The 21397-nt window shown below is 42.6% G+C and overlaps 1 protein-coding gene across 4 annotated transcripts in view; it reads left to right on the top strand.

Moving 5' to 3' along the window:
• Positions 1-21397, top strand: part of IQGAP2 (IQ motif containing GTPase activating protein 2) — a 589818-nt gene that overhangs the window by 7747 nt on the left and 560674 nt on the right. The gene's annotated exons all lie outside the window — the stretch shown is intronic.

Raw genomic sequence — 21397 nt, 5'->3', positions numbered from 1 at the left:
CTTGCATGCACAACTTTAGTTGCCATTTATAGAATGTGGAAGTTAATGTGCAAAGTTGTGTATCCAAGTTATAGAACATTGCCAGCTATACATGTAACTTGTTAAATTAGCTGCTAAATGGCATTAATTGGTGTTAACGGGCATTAACTGCACTTGGTATTCCATAGCTTCAGTGTGCAAATTCTGTAGTATGTTACTACAAAGGGTATGGTTTGTGGGAGGGGCAGGGACGTGCCTAGCACTTATGGACTACTATCAGCAGTTAGGTGTGAGCATTTACACTAGCCATTGAGCTAGCTTAAGTGCTCACACCTAAAGATAGGTGTGTAATTTTGGACTTACATGTAGTTACAGAATACTAGTGTAATTGCTGATATAGAATTCATGCTTAGCACACAGCATCCTGGTGCCTAATTTTTGGGTAGTAGAGAAATACCCCCTGGCTGCGTGTGTCAGTCTTGGTTTCCCATGGAATTGTAATGAACATAAGAGAGCAATACTGGGTCAGACCAATGGTCCGTCTAGCCCAATATCCTGTTTTCCAAACAGTGGCCAAGCCGGGTCACAAGTACCTGGCAGAAACCCAATTAGCAGCAACATTCCATGCTACCAAACCCGGGGAAAGCAGTTGCTTCCCCATGTCTGTCTCAATAGCAAACTATGGACTTTTCCTCCAGGAACTTGTTCAAACCTTTTTTTAAACCCAGATATGTTAAACCGCTGTTAATATCCTTTGGTAAAGAATTCCAGAGCTCACTATTCGTTGAGTGAAAAAACATTTCCTCCTATTTTAAAAGTATTTCCATGTAACTTCAAGGGTCCCCTAGTCTTTGTACTTCTGGAACAAGTAAAAAAGTAATTTACTTCTACTCGCTCTACACTACTCAGGATTTGTAGACCTCAATCTATCACCCCTTATCCATCTCTTTTCCAAGCTGAAGAGCCCTAATTCTTTAGCCTTTCCTCATACGAGATGCATTCCATCCCTTTATCATTTTGTTTCGCTCTTCTTTAAACCTTTTCTAATTCCGCTATATCTTTTTGAGATACGGCAACCAGAACTGAATGCAGTACTCAAGGTGTGGCTGCACCATGGAGCAATACAGAGGCATTATAGTATTTTCAGTCTTATTCACCATCCTTTTCCTAATAATTTCTAGCATACTTCTTTGGTATAAAGATGACTGAACAGAAAATTGAAGAATCTGCTCAATTTGTGGGGATCATTTCTGCTCTCATCTTGAGGATGAGTTGGGAATTTAGGGAAAGGAAAGACATCTTGGGAGGTTGCAAGATTAGAGAATGACACGGGGACAAAGTTTGTCCCCGTCCCTGTGAGTTCTGTCTCCATCCCCACCCTGTCTCCATCCCCACCCCGTCCCTGTGGCTCTGTCCTCATCTGCAGAAACCTTGAACACTTATGATTTTATATTTTAAATATTTTTATTAAAGTATTAAAAGGAACAATATGCTGTGCAACTGTTGTGTATAAATTACAAATACTACTACTACTACTACTTAACATTTCTAAGCGCTACTAGGGTTACGCAGCGCTGTACAATTTAACATAGAAGGACAGTCCCTGCTAACAATAATAACAATGAGCAGCTATAATACCCTCCTTCCCACCACCACCTTGTACCCTTCCAACCCCAACAATAGGTGATTTCGTACACTAAGGAATCCTAATTTACACTGTTAAAATGCCCTAGAGGGAAAAATATTCCTGTGAAGCACTGTTATGGTTTTTTAATCTGTGGATAAATAAGAAGTCATCACAATCTCAGGATTCAGTCTAGCTCTCCTGTCTTCCACAGTCCTTTCTGGAATAGAAGTTGTTTTCTTAGAGATGTGTTGCTGGCAGGATGTACAGGATCCCCATGCAAACAGTAGTTCCTCTTTTTCTTAACTAGCTTTGACCGTCTCTTACTTTGTAAGATACTCTTTCCTTTAGATAGTTCTTCTTAAATAGTCACGATTGTGAGTGACCTGTAAGGAGTTAAAGTAGACAGCAGTTTTTCAGTGGAGTATATACGAGGGATGCTTTTAACATGGAAAATTTCTCTAATAAAATTGCATGTGGTTATAAGCATGCTAAAGATCCCACCTACTGTTATGAAGACTGCATGCTTGCATACCTAGGAAAATAGCATGATCAGCATTGCAATATCCCCCGTATTCTATACAGGGCAACCGAAACTGCACGCGCAAATTCGGTCATATTTGGGTTTTGCGTATGCAATTTATTTAGCCAACCAGCACTGATAATTGCCACATAACAAGCAATTATTGACACTAATTAGCATTAGAACTTATGCGCACAACTTGCTAAGAGTATTCTGTAAAGTGAAGCACGTAAATTCTAATATGTTTCTGCTAAAAGGGGGCATGGCCATGGGTGTATATGGGTGGGTATTGGACATTCCAAAAATGTACATATAGGGTTATAGAATACACCTGTTCTGTGCCTAACTTAGGCACCGGTATTTACACCAAGTTTACTCGGCATAAAATTGGACATGCATAGAGCTAGGTGCAGGCATGGCCTCTAGGCATATTCTATAAATCCACTAGGCGTATTCTATAAACTGTGCCTAAATCTAGGTGCTGTTTACAGAATACACCTAGGCAGAAATTTTGTCACTGATTTTACAGGTGTCATATATAGAATTTAGTCCTACATGCATAACTTAAAAAATAAGTTTGGAACATGCAAAGAGAAGGAACGCGTTTACACCTTTTGGAGCAGGTGAGAATTTATTGTAGGTTCCTGTGTTGCTTTATAAAATATATGAATACGAACTTGATATCCACCAAATCTCCTGAATATCACTCCATCCAGCTGCCAAAGTAACATCTATATGTAAAGCGGTAGCCTCAGTGTTGCTGCTCAGTGATTGTGTTTTTACGCTGAGACCTACACACCAGTATCGTCATTGGTTGACCGCCTCCATCCTATTCTCTCACTACTTAAGTAATTTTAAAGTGACTTTTAATGAATACTCCATCTCGTGTCAGTCGGCCACAGGGGAAACGTGCTCCGACACGGCACGTGTTTCGCGTTAGCTTCCTCAAGGAGGTCCCCTACAAATGAAAAGTGGATAAGTTAACCACAGTCCCTTTGGATGTTGTAAACATCAGAACATTTTTTCAATGCCCAATTACCTAAAGTTAACTTGCATACAGCCTGCCGACATAATGCACCTGGTCAAAACTTATCCACTTTCATTTGTAGGGGACCTCCTTGAGGAAGCTTAAACGAAACATGTGTCGTGTCGGAGCATGTTTCCCCTGTGGCCGACTGACACGAGATGAGTATTCATTAAAAGTCACTTTAACATTTTGAAAGGATTAAAATTACTTAATGTATAAATCACTAAGTAGTGAGAGAATAGGATGGAGACGGTCGACCAATGACGATACTGGTGTGTAGGTCTCAGCGTAAAAATGCAGTCGCTGAGCGGCACCACTGAGGCTACCGATTTTACATATAGATGTTACTTTGGCAGCTGGATGAGTGATATAGCTATGGAATGCATTACCAAGCGCCGTGAAAACATATGACCACCTAAACTTCTGGAAACAACTAAAAACTAACCTGTTCAAAAGGGCATACTCTAACGAACCAACCTAAATGCATTAACCCTGCAACACAAAAACCCCAAAGCTTGTATTGGACATAACTCTTCCTCTTATGATTCTCCTAGGTGTCTGTCACACACATGAACTTTACTCTACCATAACCTCACCCTGTATTTGTTTCATACCAGTACTGGCGATCGCCTCTACGGTATTATATAAGCCACATTAAGCCTGCAAATAGGTGGGAAAAATGTGGGATACAAATGCAACAAATAAATATTCAGGAGATTCGGTGGATATCAAGTTTGTATTGATAATTGTGATCTAGTTAAAGACACTTTGCCATTAGAAGTTGGCCTTTATAAAATAGGCATCTTTTTGACATTTCACCTAAAATCAGTATATAAGAGAGAATCTTAAGTAAGGCAGAACATTTGGCTGAATAAATTAATCCAAATTTTAACAATATCTATCCTTATCTGAAAAACAATATGTGCCCCTTGGTTACTACTGGTGGTGTCTCCTTGATCGTTCTTTCACCTTGAGGAATTTGGCCCACTGTTCCATACAGAACTGTTTCAAATTAGACATTTGAAAGTTTCCTTGCGTGAGCAGGTTGCATCAGATCTTGCTGCAATATTGAACAGTGTTTAGGCTGGACTTTGATTTGGCCAGTCTAAAACATGAAATCTCTTCAGTCATTCTGTGGTAGATTTACTTATAGTTGCAGTTTCTTTGAAAATTGATACATTGCCATTTGGATGTTCCAACAAAGAGGTACTTGAATGTTTAGGGCTGTTCTCTTTCTGCATGATCCAGTTTTTCCTTAGCTTCAGCTCACAGACAGGTGAGGTGGCTTGACATTCTTTGTAGAATTATCTGATATGAAGCAGTATTTCTGCTTCCATCAATGATAGCAAGCCATCTCAAAGCAGACCCACACCATGATACCTTCATCACCTTGCTGGACAGTTGGGATTAGGTTCTTTGTTTGGTGAAAAACAAACATAGTTCATAATTCACCTTTTATTTGCTATACCACAAATTTAAACAAAAGTATTTGTGGTTTACATGAAATAAAAGAAAGTAGAATACAGTAGGAGGCCAAAGTTACACTTCAGATAATCAAACTGTAGGGAAAGGGATAAGGAATAAACCAATTAATTAAAACATGATCATAAAAAAGATATTTAAGAATAACTCTTTTGGAAAAAGCAAAATGTAAATATGTAATCCCTAATTATAATTTTGCTTAAATTGGCTATGAGAGACAGGAAGTGCTGGACATATATTCACAATTAACAAAATAAAACCTCAGTTGCCTGGGGATGGCTGCTAATGGTCTCATCCAAATCTAATATAATAATTCACACCTCCAACATTGTGCAGCTGACTCCGTGGCAGTGAAGCCATGAAGTGTTCATAGGGTTCATAATCACCCAGCCCTCGAGGGAACTCTGTATAGTTGCCAGGGAAAGAAACGCGACGTCAGAAGAAGGGACCAACCACAGGCCTCGCACTCACTCTCAGTGCCCCGCCCTCGGTGGGAAGGGAAGGCTGCATATAATATTCAGCTACCGGAAGTTCATTCCCTCCCTCCGAGTTCCAGGGTCGTCGTCCATCCCCCCTCCCTCCCAATTCCAGGGTCGTCATCCCTCCCTCCCTCCCTTCCAGTTCCAGGCCCCCTCTCTCTGAATTTTAAAAGTCATCCTGACTTACCTCGCGTGGTAAAAAGCGTGCAGGCTCGGCACTTACTTCATTTTCCCTTCTCTGTCTCTCAGCTCTGGACCTGCCCTCATTTCCTGTTTCCTGCAAGGGCGGGACCAGAGCTGAGAGACAGAGAAGGGAAAACTGAAGTAAGTGCCCAGCCTGCACGCTTCTTTACCGCTGCTGCCAGCCCGCTGTAACCCCGACGAGGTAAGTCAGGATGACTTTTAAAATTTGGAGGGAGGGGCCTGGAACTGGAAGGGAGGGAGGGACGACGACCATAGGCGTAGTTTTGACTGTTTCATTTGGGGGGGGGGGGGGGTGGGCAAAAAAAAAATGGGCGGAGCATATTAGCATATCATTTGCATATATATATGGCAAATGAATATGCTAATATGGAGGAAGGAAATTAAATTTACAGGCAAAATATCACAGATGCACATTTCAAAAAGCTGACACATTTCAATTAATAAATTATGAATAAAATAAACTTTTATTTACCTTTGTTGTCTGATCATGTAGTTTTTCTATTCGCTTGATCCCAGTGTCTTCTGTTTTATGCAGTGTCTTCTTTCCAGTAGGCTTCCCTCTGCTCCCCACCCCTCCCAGTCCCATCCATCTTCTGTTCCTTCCCTCTGCTCACCATCCCTCCGTCCCATCCATCTTCTGCTCCTTCCCTCTGCTGTGCCTGACCTCTCCCAATCCCATCCATCTCCTGGTCCATCCCTCTGCTCCCCACCCCTCGCAGTCCCATCCATCTCTTGCTCCTTTCCTCTGCTCCCCCCCCCTCCCCGTCCCATCCATCTCCTGCTCCTTCCCTCTGCTCACCTCCTTTCCCAGTCCAATCCAATTCCTGGTCCTCCCTCTGCTCCCCCCCCACCCCTCCCAGTCCCATCCATCTCTGCTCCTTCCCTCTGCTCCCCACCCACCCCTCCCAGTCCCATCCATCTCCTGCTCCTTCCCTCTGCTCACCTCCTTTCCCAGTCCAATCCATTTCCTGGTCCTTCCCTCTGCTCCCCCCCCCCCTCCCAGTCCCATCCATCTCCTGCTCCTTCCCTCTGCTCCCCACCCACCCCTCCCAGTCCCATCCATCTCCTGCTCCTTCCCTCTGCTCACCTCCTTTTCCCAGTCCAATCCAATTCCGGGTCCTTCCCTCTGCTCCCCACCCACCCCTCCCAGTCCCATCCATCTCTTGCTCCTTCCCTCTGCTTCCCACCCCTCCCAGTCCCATCCATCTCCTGCTCCTTCACTCTGCTTCCCACCCTCCCAGTCCCATCCATACTCTTACTCCTTCCCTCTGCTCTCCACCCTCCCAGTCCCATTCATCTTCCTCTGCTGCCCCCCCCCCCCCCCGCGAGGTCCAGGATCGTGACTCCGTTTACCCCCTCTCTTCCTCCCTCCCTCCGGTGCAGGCAGCAGTCTTCAACCTTTCTGTGCTCCTGGCAGCGGTAGCGACGTATACACGCTGCCTTCGGTCTGCCCCGGAAGCCTTCTCTTCAAGTTCCTGTTCCCACCTATGCGGGAACAGGAACTTGAAGAGAAGGCTTCGGGGCAGAGCTGAGGCAGCGGTGTACGTCGCTACCGCTGCCAGGAACAAGAAAGGGCTTAGAGAAGATGGTGCTGCCTGCGCCGGAGGGTAGGAAGAGAGGGGGTAGATAGACACGCTCGTCTCCGTCTGCTTCGCTGCTTCCCTGCCCTCTCTGTCGCGTCCCGCCTTCCTCTGATGTCATTTCCTTTCGGGCGGGACGCAGACAGAGAGGGCAGGGAAGCAGTGAAGGCGGACGGAAGACGAGCGCGTGCCTGCTTGTTTTTTTTTTTTTTCATTCTAGCGCCAGTCCACGTCCTCGTCGTTTGGGGGGCATTGCCCCCTCGCCCCCCCCAGTCTACGCCTATTGACGACGACCCTGGAACTGGGAAGAAGGGAGGGGGGACCCTGGAACTGGGATGGAGAGGGGGGACCCTGGAATTGGGAGGGAGGGGGACGCTGGAACTTCCCTTAAAAACATTAATGGCAGAAGGTGATTACCTTGCTAGCGCCCGCTTCATTTCAATGAGAAACGAGCTTTTTTTTACTAGTATAACATATCCTTCAGAGTAATGTTTTTTTTTTTTTTAATTCCAAATTAATTTTTTTCATCAGTTCTTTACAAAACTTATGCAATTTGTTATTAAAATCCTCTAGAGCTTTATTGAAATTAGGTGTTTGTAGTTAAGCTTGATTTCTTATCTTCCAATTTTGGTTTAACCTCTTGTCTTCTGTTTCTTTTCTGTAATGTTTGTATCAACATAGCATGAGATTTAATGAACATTGATTTAAAATTCCATGCCATCTTTTCAGAAATTCCTCATCTTCTGGGACAGCTTGGGGCCCCTCTGCAATGCGGAGACCTCGTGGGTGAATTTCCTGTTGACAATATTCAACCAAAAAATAAGACCACAAGAAGGGAATATTGATTCTCAGAAAAAGGCGAAATTCAATTTATCTTCAGATTCATCGAGTGGGGAAGAAGAAGAAACTGGGGCCATGGGGGGGGGGGGGGGGGGCTGAGGATCATGCAGAGGCCAGGGAAGTTGGAAGAACGGGGGAAAACAGGGAACCTCAGGAACACAAAACAGGCCATACGCCAGACGAAGGGAGAGGGACAATTCACTATAATTAATCTTTCAAAATATAATTCAACTCCTGTAGAACATCAGGTATTATCTAAAGGGTTGTCCTTTATACCTACACAGCAACATGATCCCTTCCAATTAAGAGTTGATGTAGCAAAATTTATAAGTTCTTTACAATTAAAGCTATATTTTGCAGGCAGAAAATCAATTTTAAATCCTATTCAGGTGTCTGGCAAGAGAGCTCCTGGTCTCCCCCAGGACCTATGGATCCAGCCATTGAGACCTTTCAAAATCTTATTATGCAGGAAGTTTCTCAGATTGAACAAGAATGTGCTGTGTTGTTCTTCAATTTAACTATTCAAGAAAAACAGGCTTTGGAAACTTTTTTGAAATTGAATTCTAATATAGTGTTACGTAGAGCAGATAGTGGCAGAACTGTAGTAGTGTTAAATAGGTAAGATTATATGGATGCGATAATGTGTCAATTGTCAGATGAAACTGTGTAACAGCGTTTAATTGAGGATCCAATGAATGGTTTATTAGAGCAAATTAAAGACATTACTTCAGAAGCGGTAATTTTGTTTTTTTTTTGTTGAAAATTAATATAATGTTTGAATCGTCATACTGCTAAAATACCTATATTTTATATTGTGCCAAAAATTCATAAAACCTTAAGTCAAGTCCACCAGGACACCCTATTGTGTCCGCCCGTGACTCTTTACTGGAAAGATCTGGTAAATATGTGGATAGTTTCCTAACCCTGCTAGTTCCAGAGATCTGCTCTTATTTAAAAGACCTCTCATTTTCTCAATAATGGGTGGAGGAGTGGCCTAGTGGTTAGGGTGGTGGACTTTGGTCCTGGGGAACTGAGGAACTGAGTTCGATCCCTACTTCAGGCACAGGCAGCTCCTTGTGACTCTGGGCAAGTCACATAACCTTCCATTGTCCCATGTAAGCTGCATTGAGCCTGCCCATGAGTGGGAAAGCGCAGGGTACAAATGTAACAAAAAAAAAAATAAATTAGATAAATTAAATCGGGACACCTGTTGACACTTTACTAGTAACCATGGGTGTGCACTCTTTATATACTATGATACCACAATAGGAGTCGGTAGAGGTGATCACACAGCATTGAACTCTGCCCTTGTCCTTGGTCAGGTCCCACAAACTTCAGTTATACTTGCAATTGTTAGGAATAGCAATGGGGGCATCTTTCCCCATCCATTGCAAATTTATTCATGGTGAACTTGGAAGAATCAAAACTATATAAACTGGTGAGGTTTAAGCAGGTTGTGGTGCTATGTTGATGAAGTGTTTGTCGTCTGGAAGGGGCCTACAGTAGAACTAGATGAATTAGTTTTTAATTTAAAATTGTTTATCTAATAGTTATCTACCCCTGAAGCAGCCTTATGTAGATGAAACATGGCCATGTTGGGCACTTTGTTTTTTAAATTTCCGCTGCTCTAAAAGGTTACCTACTACCTTACCATTGGATCGTGTGGTACTACTAGGGAGATGAATGGCCAGTAGGGGCGTATGGGGACAGGCTTAAAAAGATTTCAAAATGTAGACTTTGGAAGAAAGGTGGGAGAGGAGAGATACGATAGAACCATTTAAATACCTTCATGGCATAAATGCAAAGAAAGTGAGTCGTTCAGTTGAAAAGAAGCTCTGGGGCATAGGATGAAAGTGAAAGGAGATAGACTCGGAAGTAACCTGAGGAAATACTTCTTCACGGAAAGGGTGGGGTGGTGGAGATGAGAAGTATATCTGAATTCAAGAAAGCTTGGGACAAGTACATAGGATCTTTAAGGGAATGAAAGGGAGAATAGGTGGCATGGATGGACAGACCGGATAGGCCATATGGTCTTTATTTGCCTCTATTTTTCTATGCAGTGGGAATTGAACCCAGGTTGCTAGGCTCAAAGCCTGCTGTACTAACCATTAAGCTACTCCTGAAGTACCTCTTTTCTCTGAAAGCATGTTATGTATTTTATGCATTTAAGTACATTTCTTCTGAGAAGGGGTCTGTACGTTTCACCAAACTCTCAAAAGCATCCATGGCTCAAAAAGGTTAAGAACAATTGCACTAAATTCATAGTGGACAGGATGCCCAAACTGTCATGAAGACCACTTTGTAAGCTAGTGTACTTGTGCAGTTTTGCAAATGCCTGATTCTGATTAGCCAATTTAATTGTGCTAAGGCATCTAGAAATGGATTAATTCAGAATGTGAAATAGTAAGTCTTATCGTACCTAGTGTTTACATTCTGTCTCAAGCAAAAAAAATTTAAGACCCTTTTTAGTGTATAGGAAAAGAATGGTTTTGATCAAAGATGACTACCATGGTAGAAGCTTGTATCTACTGGGGTGCACAAACCTTTCTCAGCACTGTAGTCCTACTGTGCAGACAATGTTCCAGTATTGATTAAAGATGCATTAATATTTTTACTTTAAATCCACATAGCTCAACCTTTTTTTCCTCATACTGTATATGCAACTTCATTCTGTTGTAATGGTTAACTTTTAAATCAAATAGAAACTTGAGTATTCAGTACACAAGAGAAAAAATATTCCAGTGCAGTGCAAAAAAAACACCTTTATAACCCAAACAGCAGAAGGACAGTGAAGCATGGTCCTGTATTTAACTTAGCACCTAGTGAAATCACAAGTCTACAACTAGGGCGTTTTGATCACTATTTTGAACCCATGCACCAATGGACAGAAGCAGACTGGGATTGCTAGCCACCAGGGGTTCTGGTGGTAGGGGGGAAGGAATTATGGGGGTTCCTGGTTCTGGGATCTATATGTTCCCCTACCCCCATAATCAGAACCTTTTAAGAGGCTCCTTGGGATCATCAGACTGTATTTTAGTGGCCAGTGCTCCCAGGATGGAAAACTAATCCCAGCTGGAAAGTGACATAATTTTCCATGAAAAATGTAGCTTGCAAGGTTAAACACAAGCTGCCTTGATCCTTTTCCTTGGCAGTGACTCTTAATGTGAAACCATGCATTATGTAGTTGTAGTTTGGATTCCTCTTTCCCATATGCATCACTTTGCACATGTTTACATGTAAAAGTGGAACTTTTTCTACTTGTATGGCCACCTTAATAAGAGGTATGATCTCTCCCAAGTCCTGTTTTTCTTTTGTGCACAAAAATACTTTATCCTTCATAGTGTACTGCTCCTTTGGGTTTATGTAGCTCAAAGCATTGTCCTGAATTTTTTAACATTAAATTGTAGCTGTCAAATTCTAGACCATTCTTTCTGCTGTGCAAGATCCCCTCTCCATAGCCACCGAGGGGGGGGGGGGGGCAGGGGGGACAAAATTCCCCAGGCCTCCAAGGGGGGGCCCGCGCCGCAGTCCCACCCGCCCTCCGTCGTGGACCGTCTGCCACCGGGCCAGGCCCCCTGCATTGAAATCATAGTGCCTGTCACCTCCATGTGAAAGCGGTGCAGGCAGCAGGGCAGCAGATTGCCTCCCTTCGAGCCTCTTCCCTCCCTGTGTCCCGCCCCTTGTCTGACGTAACTTCCGGTGAGGGTGGGACATGAGAGGAGGAGGAGGGGGAGCGGCGGGTGGCGACATCGGGGGGGGGGGGGCGGCCTTGCCCCTGGCCCGGCCCAGTCTCTTGGCGGTCCTGCCCCTCTCATGTTGCCTATCCCATCTGGGTGTCTACCCTATTATAGATTTTGGTATCACATGCAAAGGGGCAAACCTATCAGATGGCCCTTCCACGATATTACTTACAAAAATGTTAAAATCCTTTATTACTAATCTTGTTGCCTTATGCTTAACCAGTTTCTAACCCTGTCGGTAACTTTGGGGCCCATTTGGAGGGTGCTCAGTTTATTTGTTACCTATGCGGAACTGTGTCAAAGGCTTTGCTGAAATCTAAGTACAGTTAATCCAGCTCGCTGGTTATTCAATCAGGTCTCATGAGAAAGTCTGATAAATTTTTCTCTCTAGTAAAACCGTGCTGCCTCAAATCCTGCAATACCTTGGATTCCGGAAACTGCACTATCTCGGTGCAGAGGTCATACTAACTGACTGTAGTTCCCAGCCTTCTTCTTCCGCTTTGTGGAGTGGAACGAAATAAGCCCTTCAGTCATCTGGGACCATTCCTGATGCTAAAGAAGCATTGAAAAGGTCAGCAGAGCTGCCAGAAGTTCCCTAAGTATCCCATCCAGCTCAATCACATGGTCTGACGTAAGTTTAGCTAGATCCTCATAAACAGATTCTGAAAATTGTTTATGGTCTACCTTACTTCTAATCCTATCTGTTTTCTGTGGTTCCTGCTTTTCATCTGTGAACACAGAATAGAAATATTTCTGGAACAATTCTGCTTTATCATCAGCGTCTACATATTTTTCCTCTTCACCTTTGTCTCTCAATACTACTTTTGTACTTTGTCTATCATTAACATATCTAAATATTGCCCCCCCCCCCCATCTTGTTTATTGATCATTTTTACTTCCATTTGCATTTTTGCATTTCTGACTACCAGCTTCCTTAGTATTTCCAGATATTGTTGCCTGTCTTCCTTTTCTGTAGTTTATGAAGGAGAAACTTTTTTTCCTTATCTTTCCGTCTACTTCTTTTGAGAACCAAAGTGGATTAGTTTCTTAACAAAAAGGTCTGTTGCTCATAGACGTTTTCCTCCTTCCCTAGATATTCCCATCAAGTCAACAACAGTTAAGGTATTCCCTCATCTTGACAGTTTTTTTGCTGAATGGATATTAACAAGGATTTCCAAAGCATCAAGCCTGTGGTATAAAACCAAGTTTCTGTTAGTTGAAATGACATTAAAGAAAGGAGCAGAAAGATGTTTTATTTATTTTTTGCATTTGTGCACCACATTTTCCAATCTAGTTGTTCAATGTGGCTTACAGTTTAGTATTGTTAAATGTGTTACATTGTCTTTAGGAGTTGATGCATGTCTTGTTCAATTTCTGTTAGTGATCAGGCTTCGTGGTGTGTTGGTAGGTATTCAGTATGACTGAGCGGTGATCATCATGGAAAGATTTTCTTAAAAAGTGGGCTTTCAGATCTTTTTGGAAAGTTAGTCTACTATGTCCAAGAGGAGTGAGTTAGAATGTATATACTATAAACCTGTTCGAATAAACATGGGAAAAACATCTTTTATAGCATTAAAAATCAAAATGACCTTAGCTTTGCTCCCAAAGTAATTGGTAGTTGGTGTAAATCATATATTTTGACTTTAAATGTTTTTTGGAATTACAACCAGTAAGAAGCATTCAAGGTTAGCTGTAAAAATCTCAAAAATGAAGATGAATGCTTTTAATAGAATTACAAATATCAGTGGTAGATAGTACCACAGATTGTCCCACTATCTTAAAATCATCAAACGGAGCAAGCATTTTCATCTGTATAAGAACTGTCTCATAAAAGACACTTTTGGTGATGCAGTTTATACAAGTCTTCATGGTCAATCTAGAATTATACTAAGGTTTTGTACTTCAAATACAATAGATAGTGAAGTATCTATCTGCAATCATATAGTCTTTTCAAATATGAAAATAAAAAATTCAGGTTTCCTGAGATTTAGAGCAAGGTTACTAGATGATATCCAGGGAAATACTGCACTAACACAGCCATGAAGAGCCATGTTAAGGCTTGACTGCATAGGCAGGAAACAGCTGGATTACCTCAGCATAGAAGCAGTAATGTATGCCATAGTAGTCTAACGGTTAGTGCAGCAGGCTTTGATCCTGGCAACCTGGTTTCGATTCTCACTGCAGCTCCTTGTGACCTTGGGCAAGTCCCCTCCATTGCCCCAGGTACACAAAACTTAGATTGTGAGCCCCCTAGGGACAGAGAAAGTACCTGCATATGTGTACAGTGCTGCGTATGGCTATAGAAATGATTAGTAGTATCATTTGATTGCGGATAAATGTTAAAAAGAAAGACAGTACCGATGTAAGTGTGGAACTCTGGCTCTGATTCAGGGCTGTGTGATTTGCCATAGCTTCTGCATCTGTGTACATCTTGCACTGTGTCCAGCTTCTAGTTTATATCCTGCTTTTGTCCAGTTCTTATTCCTGTTCTGGATTCATGTTCCAGTGAATGTCTGGATTCCAGCTTTGCCTTATTTCTTCATGTTCCTGCATGCCTTGTGGTGGTTTTCTTGCTTGTGGACAATAGCAAAGATGAGTGCTGCTTTAACTTCCTATTGAACTCTAAAGGCGAGTGTTGTCACTAACCTTAATGAAACAGGCAAGTTGTACGTTTTAAGCTGCACTGGGGGGTTTGCACTTAAGCAAGAGTCTTGACTCAGGGCCAGATGCACAAAAGTCGTCGTTAGAGCCGTTCCCTACCGAATTCTATAGCGAATCGGTAGGGGAACAGCTATGCATCAAGGAAAGAGAATGCAAATGAGCTACTCGTTGTAGCTCACTTGCATTCCTCTATTCCCTCGTAAAACAGTCGGAGAATTGGCCGGTCAGCATGCGCAGAGCAGCAAAGCATTATGCTGGCTGCTCTTCGCATGCCAAATACGCCTCAAGTGCCAAGTGCTCGTCAGGAGCATCCTTTATGGACGTTCTTCACTGTAGTGTATTATAAAAAAAAAAATCACAGGCTCCGATGCTGCAGGCATCTGCTGCACTACCATGGTACAAATAGAAGCATTCTGGAGACTGTCATTAGGATTTCCATCCGCCCAGCGCCATCTTCCACCAATCACAGCGAAGGAAGCATTGAGCTGAGCTAAACGCTTTTCCCCCTCCTGCGAGGTAACCTGGCTCCGATGCTGCAGGCTGTCAGCTGAGAGACCCGGAAGTCTCTGAGCCAATCACAGCGCGTTTAGCTCAGCTGAGAGCCTGCAGCATCGGAGCCAGGGCTTTTGCTAATGTGTTGACAGAATTTCACTCGTAGCAAGCAAGTGCAGTTTGGAAGTTGTTAGTCTTGAAAAGGTTCATGAATGGCAGAATAACAAATGTTCAAAATAAATAAAAAGTGGGGAGAAAATAACTCCAATTTTAAACAAAAGTATTAGTGGGATTTGAACCCGCCCCCTCTGGATTATAAGACCTCGGCCACAGCTCTATTGCTTGAATGTCCCTCTGTCCAGGTCTCTCAGCTGAGTGAAGCACGGGCAAAAAGGACGTTTGGATTTTTTTAAACGTCCTTTTTGCCCGTGCTTCACTCAGCTGAGAAGTCTCTGAGCTAATCACAGCACGTTAGCTCAGCTAAATGCATTGGGATGGGCTCAGAGACTGCCAGGTTTTTCTTTCTTTTTTTTTTTTTTACATTTAAATAATTTTTCCAATCCTGCCCAGGGCGCCCAGCCCCAACGAGAGAGGTACAGACCTCTCGTTAGATTTTCTAGCGTTGTCCAGCGTTAAGGCAATTGGAAAAGGTTAGTGCGTCTCATTACAATAGGGTTTCTACACGCTTTGCTCATCTGCTACTACCGTCATCGAAAAAAGTATTTAGTGCATGCCAGGGTTTACTGCTTGCTCGTTAATGGCTCGTAAAGTTAGTGCATCTGGCCCTCAGAGCAGAGGGTGAGCAGATAAACCCCAAGTTCAATAGGTTGGTCCCTGCAGAACCAATCAAGGTATGGCATATGCACCCTGCAGGGACAGGAGAGATACAGCAGTTCCCTTTAGAAAAGCATGGCACAGTACAACTCTGTGCTGTTTCTGAAAGAATGAGATGTATTTAGAAAAAGTTTTCACTTTCGTTCAACTGCTGAACAAAATCCATGAGAGACAACTTGAAAGCATCAAAACTTGGACTGATACTTAAATGACTAGGTGATTAAGTAGAGTAGTGTGATACATTAAGTAAAACATTTAAATTTAAATATCTTACAATCATCACCACTTTCATTGCTCCAGTGGTGCAATCAGATGCATGAGATATTGTAAACAGAATGCCTTTCAGTAGAGGATACAGGTCGCAAGCAAAAGAAGTTTGTTAAAATATGGGCCTCTTAACCTAAATATGTTACACACTTAAAATATGGTCTGTTTTTCTCAACACTTCGGAGATCTAAGAGCATTGTAGTTAGTTCAGTTTACATGCTGTGGGAATTTTAGCTACTGTACTAATACATGCTCAAAGATACACTAAATAAGTAGGAGCTAACTCTGAACACATATAAAACACACTCTCTACTACTCACAATAATTGCATGTTTAAGGACCATCAGAATTGCAGTCGATGTTTTTCAGTGTGATCATTTGCCATCAAAAGTTCCTCATCGGTCCATATATTTTAATAATTTTCTCTCAAGAATATTTAAGTATTGTGGGTATTGATGCAGAGGGGACTGAGGTTTAGAAGAAAATGTGGTAATTGTTTGTTAGTATGATTATATGCGCTTTAGTTTCAAATGTTGTTGAAGCTGTTTATTTTCAGTGACGCATAAAAATATTGAAACACTAAAAAAGAAGAAATAGTCTTTCTCCTAATCCTTGTCAAGTAACAATGGCTCTTACCTTGACAAAACCCAAGTGCATAAGGAGTGAAGCTCTGTCATCCAAAAAAAAAAAGAATCACATAGGAGAGATTTGGCAAAGTTGGGCAAAGGATTTGGGGACTGGGTTGGAAGATTGGGACATTATGATAAGCTAGCTGTCCCCGCTGTCATTGCTCAGCGATAGTTTAGTACTTTTGTAATTGAGAAAAACAAGGTTTATTTGTTTATCACAAAACATCTACCCACCCACCTGGGGTTACCCCGTGGCCACTTAGAGGGTCTATCCCCAGCACAGCTCAGGTCCACCTGCGTCTGCCGCTTGTGCTCTACACTAATACCTTCCTCCCACTGACTGGGGTCACAACCGCCTCTGGATGAGTCTCCTGCTCTTCAGTTATCCCCAGTGATTTCTAGGTTATTGGAGCCACTATCCCAGTGGTCCGACAGTTCCCAGAAAGCACTCACAGACCCACACATAAACCACCAGGATTCTTTATCAGTCCAGACAGGCAGAGGCATAAACAATTATTTATTCTCTTAAAAATTGAACAATGAACAAAAAATGTGCAATCAGCAAAACATAACAGGTAACTGAAATATGGATCAATTATAAAACTAACTAAACATTTGCATACTTTCCTAGAAAGTATCTGGGGAGATCAGGACATATCTGTTCAGAGCTTCAGCAAAGAGATGTCTATCTCTCCTTCTGGACTGAAACTGAAGCAACAGCCAGCATCTGCTGGGTAATTAACAGTCAAGTTTCAAATAAAAATTGGTTTACATCACTACAGGCACTTCCTATTATCTGTGTTCCAAATAATAGAAAGAAGTCAGTCCTCTGTAACAGCTTTAAGCATAAACATGCACCATCTGCTGGCTAAATAGGAGAAATACTTCAGATGTAATTAAGACAGGAAAATATCCGATACATTTTACAGGCTTAAAACACACTGTTTCCTGATAGTAAGTATGTATTTTTAACTTGTTTATTTCTGTTGTTACATTTTGTTTGATGTCTTTAATGTGAGAAATGAAACAAAGAATACTATAAAGCGTCATAAGACCTGTGGGTTTCAGACACCCCTTGAATCTGACTTTTTTTTGTTGTTAATGATATCTTGCAGCCACTTGGCGTTTTGTTAGCATGAACTACAACACGGTATTCATCATCAGGCTTCTAAAGCTGTTTTAAAACTTCGAACATAGTTATTGTAATATAACAATCATTGTAGATCATATACAATGTTATAATCTACACCAGGCACAATGCCACTATGATGATCAGCATCAACATTTTCATTGTCCATAAAATTGGTTTGTAGAAATTTTATGCTTTTCATTAGGTAATGTTAATAATGATCCTGCTCTGTGATAAATCTGGCCCCTTAACCTTGAAAGTAAGCATAAAACCACGTTTTTTTAAAAAATTTAATGTGCTTCAAATGAGGTCATTTGAAAACATGAGTTGTATTTTCTAATGCTTTCCAGAAAATGCATTGCAGCTGGTGTACAGCCATTGAATAAGGATTTTAGTGGTTTGGAAGAGCATTTAGTAAGGGAGCCTTACTTTACCTCCTGAGCAACACATATCAGGGGGTTCTGCCTTACATTTTAGTGCACGACATGATTTGCAGACAGGTTCATTTGCCAGTGCTCAACTGAGGATACTCTTCATATTCATTCATTGAGTTGTAAGAAAAAGCTGCCCCTTGTGAATTGGACTTTAATAGTCTTCTAGTGGCTCTCTTTACGATTACTTTCTCAAAGTTGAGCATTTCATTGTCCGGGGTCTCTGGGCTCTGATAGCAGCTTGTTTGTATTTGGTACTGAAGTCGTATTTTATTTCTTCTTGCTTTTTAATATTCTTTATTTGAGCTTGCCTTTCCTTTTGGATCCCAGGTCGCCTTTGATTTTCAACTGGTGTTTCATCAACTCTTTGTTTAGCCCTGCCTTTTTCGCTGATCTACAAGCTGTATTTTATTTTCCATTGTAGTTTCAACTGCCCTGGGTAGAAAACAAACTATTTTTAGTATCCGAATCCATGACTATCCCAAAAACTATGGTCTGCTTTAAATATATTCTACTTTAAGCGAGCCTTAAACATTGAAAGTGCTGAGGGTTGTGTGAAAATGGCTGAGTGGGGGTATACTTCTGAGGGGTGAGTGTGCATGGATGTGTGCTACTCTGGGGTGTTTGAGAACGTGAGTTTCAGTGGGGTGTGGTACTGAGGGGTGAATGTCAGTGTGGGGGGGTGCTATTCTGGGGTGTGTGGCTAGGGGTTCGATGTTACCAATGCTTTCACTCCCACGTTATATCACCCCCCATGTAGAATTAACTTAATTCACACACACATTCATACATATAAACATATTCATAATCACAATTCTTACAAACTCAACTTTGCAACAATTTTCAGTCAACACCCCGCTGGTATCCCAAAGTCCCACCCACTCAGAGCGTACTATATGCCAGTATAGTTCCACACATGCTCCTTATATATCGGTTTCTCATTGGTTACACAGCTTTTCTTCCTATCATTTGATTTACACCTACTCAGTGTCTCGGATCTATCCTCAATCTTGAACTATGTCCCAAGTAATTTTCCTATCATCTAATTACACCCACTCGGTATCTCGGTTCAACCCTTGGGGTTGAACAATATCCCAGGTATAAATAAATCATTCCTTTGGTAACATCGAAGCCCAGTGGGGGCTTTTTCACTGAGTCACAGGATAGTATACAATCACAGGGGATGGTGGAATCAGCAAAATCAATAATGTGGTAACAACTGTTTAGGGGACTTTGTGATGGTAAAAATATTGCAAGTTATATTTAAACTTCCCCCCCCCCCCCCCCACTACCCCCAAATCCTCTCTTATAACCAAAATGCTCTCAAACTCCTGCTGGATTGGGAATTATATGGTCTACACGCTACTGAAATCCTGATAATGCTAAACTGCATGCTGTAGGTGTTATTGACTGGAGATAGATAAGCATTTTTGGTAATTTGGAAAAATGAAGGGCCTGATACACAAAGCTTACTTGGCCAGCAATGTTCTTTTTAGACTGGTTCCAGTTAGTTTAGCAAGCACGTTATTCAGGAGTTGCACAGAGGGATTCTGTGGACTGTTTTCTGTTCACAGTAGCAGACTACGATAATGAAATGCAAATTTATTATAAGTAGCTGATTACTATGCAAATGTGCATTCTGAAGAATGCACAGCTGTTTGCAAGCGATGCACAGAAAGGAACGCTTATCTTGTATGAGCGAATTTTAACGGGAGGTCAGGAGCTGTCGATAGTGGGAGGTAGGAAGGTTTGCTGTCTGATGAAGGTGCCCAGGATGCAGGAAGAGTTGGAAAAGGACAGTTATGTTTTCCTTCCGTTTTGTTTTTCTATAACTGGGCATCTGCGCCGATTGCACTCATCAGCCCCGGGGACGGGAAGCACCTCTGTAGATAACTTCAAAGATGAGGGTTCTTTTTTTTTTTTTTTTTTTTTTAAGAGGCATTGACTCTTTTGGCAGATTTGTACTCATATTCCTGGTCTCCAGACAGCAGCCTAGGACCCAGCAACACCTGGGTTAGTAGCACCTTTAGCTGGCAATCGGCAAGTAATCTGCTGGTTCGATTTGTGTTCAGGAAGGGAGCCGTGTGAGTGCTCGGGTACACAACCTTCTGCCAGCTTGATTCCAATCTTTCCCTTCTCTGTGCTTCTCTCCCCACGGCTTTCATACACGCAGCTTGTATGTGTGTGTTTTTATTTATTTATTTTTTAGTTACATTTGTACCCCGTGCTTTCCCACTCATGGCAGGCTCAATGCGGCAGGCAATGGAGGGTTAGGTGACTTGCCCAGAGTCACAGGGAGCTGCCTGTGCCAGGATCGAACTCAATTCCTCAGGACCAAAGTCCACCACACTAACCACTAGGCCACTCCTCCACTATTAAAGCCGTGGGTAGCATTTGGAAAAAAAAAAAAAGAAACCACCCAATTAATCCTGACCGAGACTTAACAGGAACCTCCCTGAAATGCCAAGAAACAGTAATGAGTTTTTTTAATGAACCGCTTTTACCACTTGCTCTGGCAAGGAGTTTCGAGCTTACTGAACATTGAGTGAAAAAATGTTCTTATTTATTTTAAACTAGTAAAAGAGGCCCGTTTCCAACAGAAATGAAACGGGCACTAGCAAGGTTCCAGGGCCCCCTCCCTACCTTCCTCTCTCTCTCCTCAGAGTTCCAGCTCCCCTGTCCTCGGAGTTCTAGCCTCCCTCCCTGTCCTCCGAGTTCCAGGACTCCCCTCCCTCCATCTCCTACCCTGCCCTCCGAGTTCCATGCACCCCCGTGCCTCCCTCCCTTTCTCTCTGTGGCAGATCAGGAGGTAAAAAGTTCCGTTCGTAAGTGACGGCTGTTCTTTAAAACGTTTTACCTCGTGGTCCGCCAGCAACAAGCAGGCACGGGATGGTGCTTCAGACTGCCTTCGCTTCTGTTTCAGCTCTGCCTCTGGTCCCGCCCCATTTCCTGTTTGCAGAAGGGCTACCTGCTCCTGACTTAGACTTGCTGAACGTTGCTACGGTGGATTCCTTAATCACAGCAGTCACTAAGAAAACCACTCTCCCTGTGGAGGGTGGCAAGGTGCTCAAGGACAATCAGAATCGTAAGTTGGAGACTTGCTTGAAGCTGTCCTTGAACTAGCGGCCTTTTCCCTCCAGGCCTCAGTTTGTGGCTCCTATGCGGTGCTGGCGTGCTTATCGTGGGTACAGAAAGCCTCCTGTCCGGAAGATCTCGTGACCCTTTTGCCGGCCTTGGAGTCCGGTTTAGCCTTCCTTGCGGATCTTTTTTATGATCTTTTGAGGGCTTCGATGAAGGAGGTTTCCCTAGCGGTCACCGCGCGTCACTGGCTGTGGTTGCGGCATTGGGCTGCATATGTGGCCTCTAAGTCACATTTAGCAAGTCTTCCTTTTAGGGGAAAGCTTTTGTTTGGGACTGACTTAGAACAGATTGTGAAGGACCTCAGTGACTAGGGCCAGCACCTCCCGGAGGACAGG

This window comes from Microcaecilia unicolor, chromosome 2 (genome assembly GCF_901765095.1).
Source record: "Microcaecilia unicolor chromosome 2, aMicUni1.1, whole genome shotgun sequence".
NCBI classification, from domain to species: domain Eukaryota; kingdom Metazoa; phylum Chordata; class Amphibia; order Gymnophiona; family Siphonopidae; genus Microcaecilia; species Microcaecilia unicolor.
This window is presented reverse-complemented; position numbering and strand designations above follow the sequence as displayed.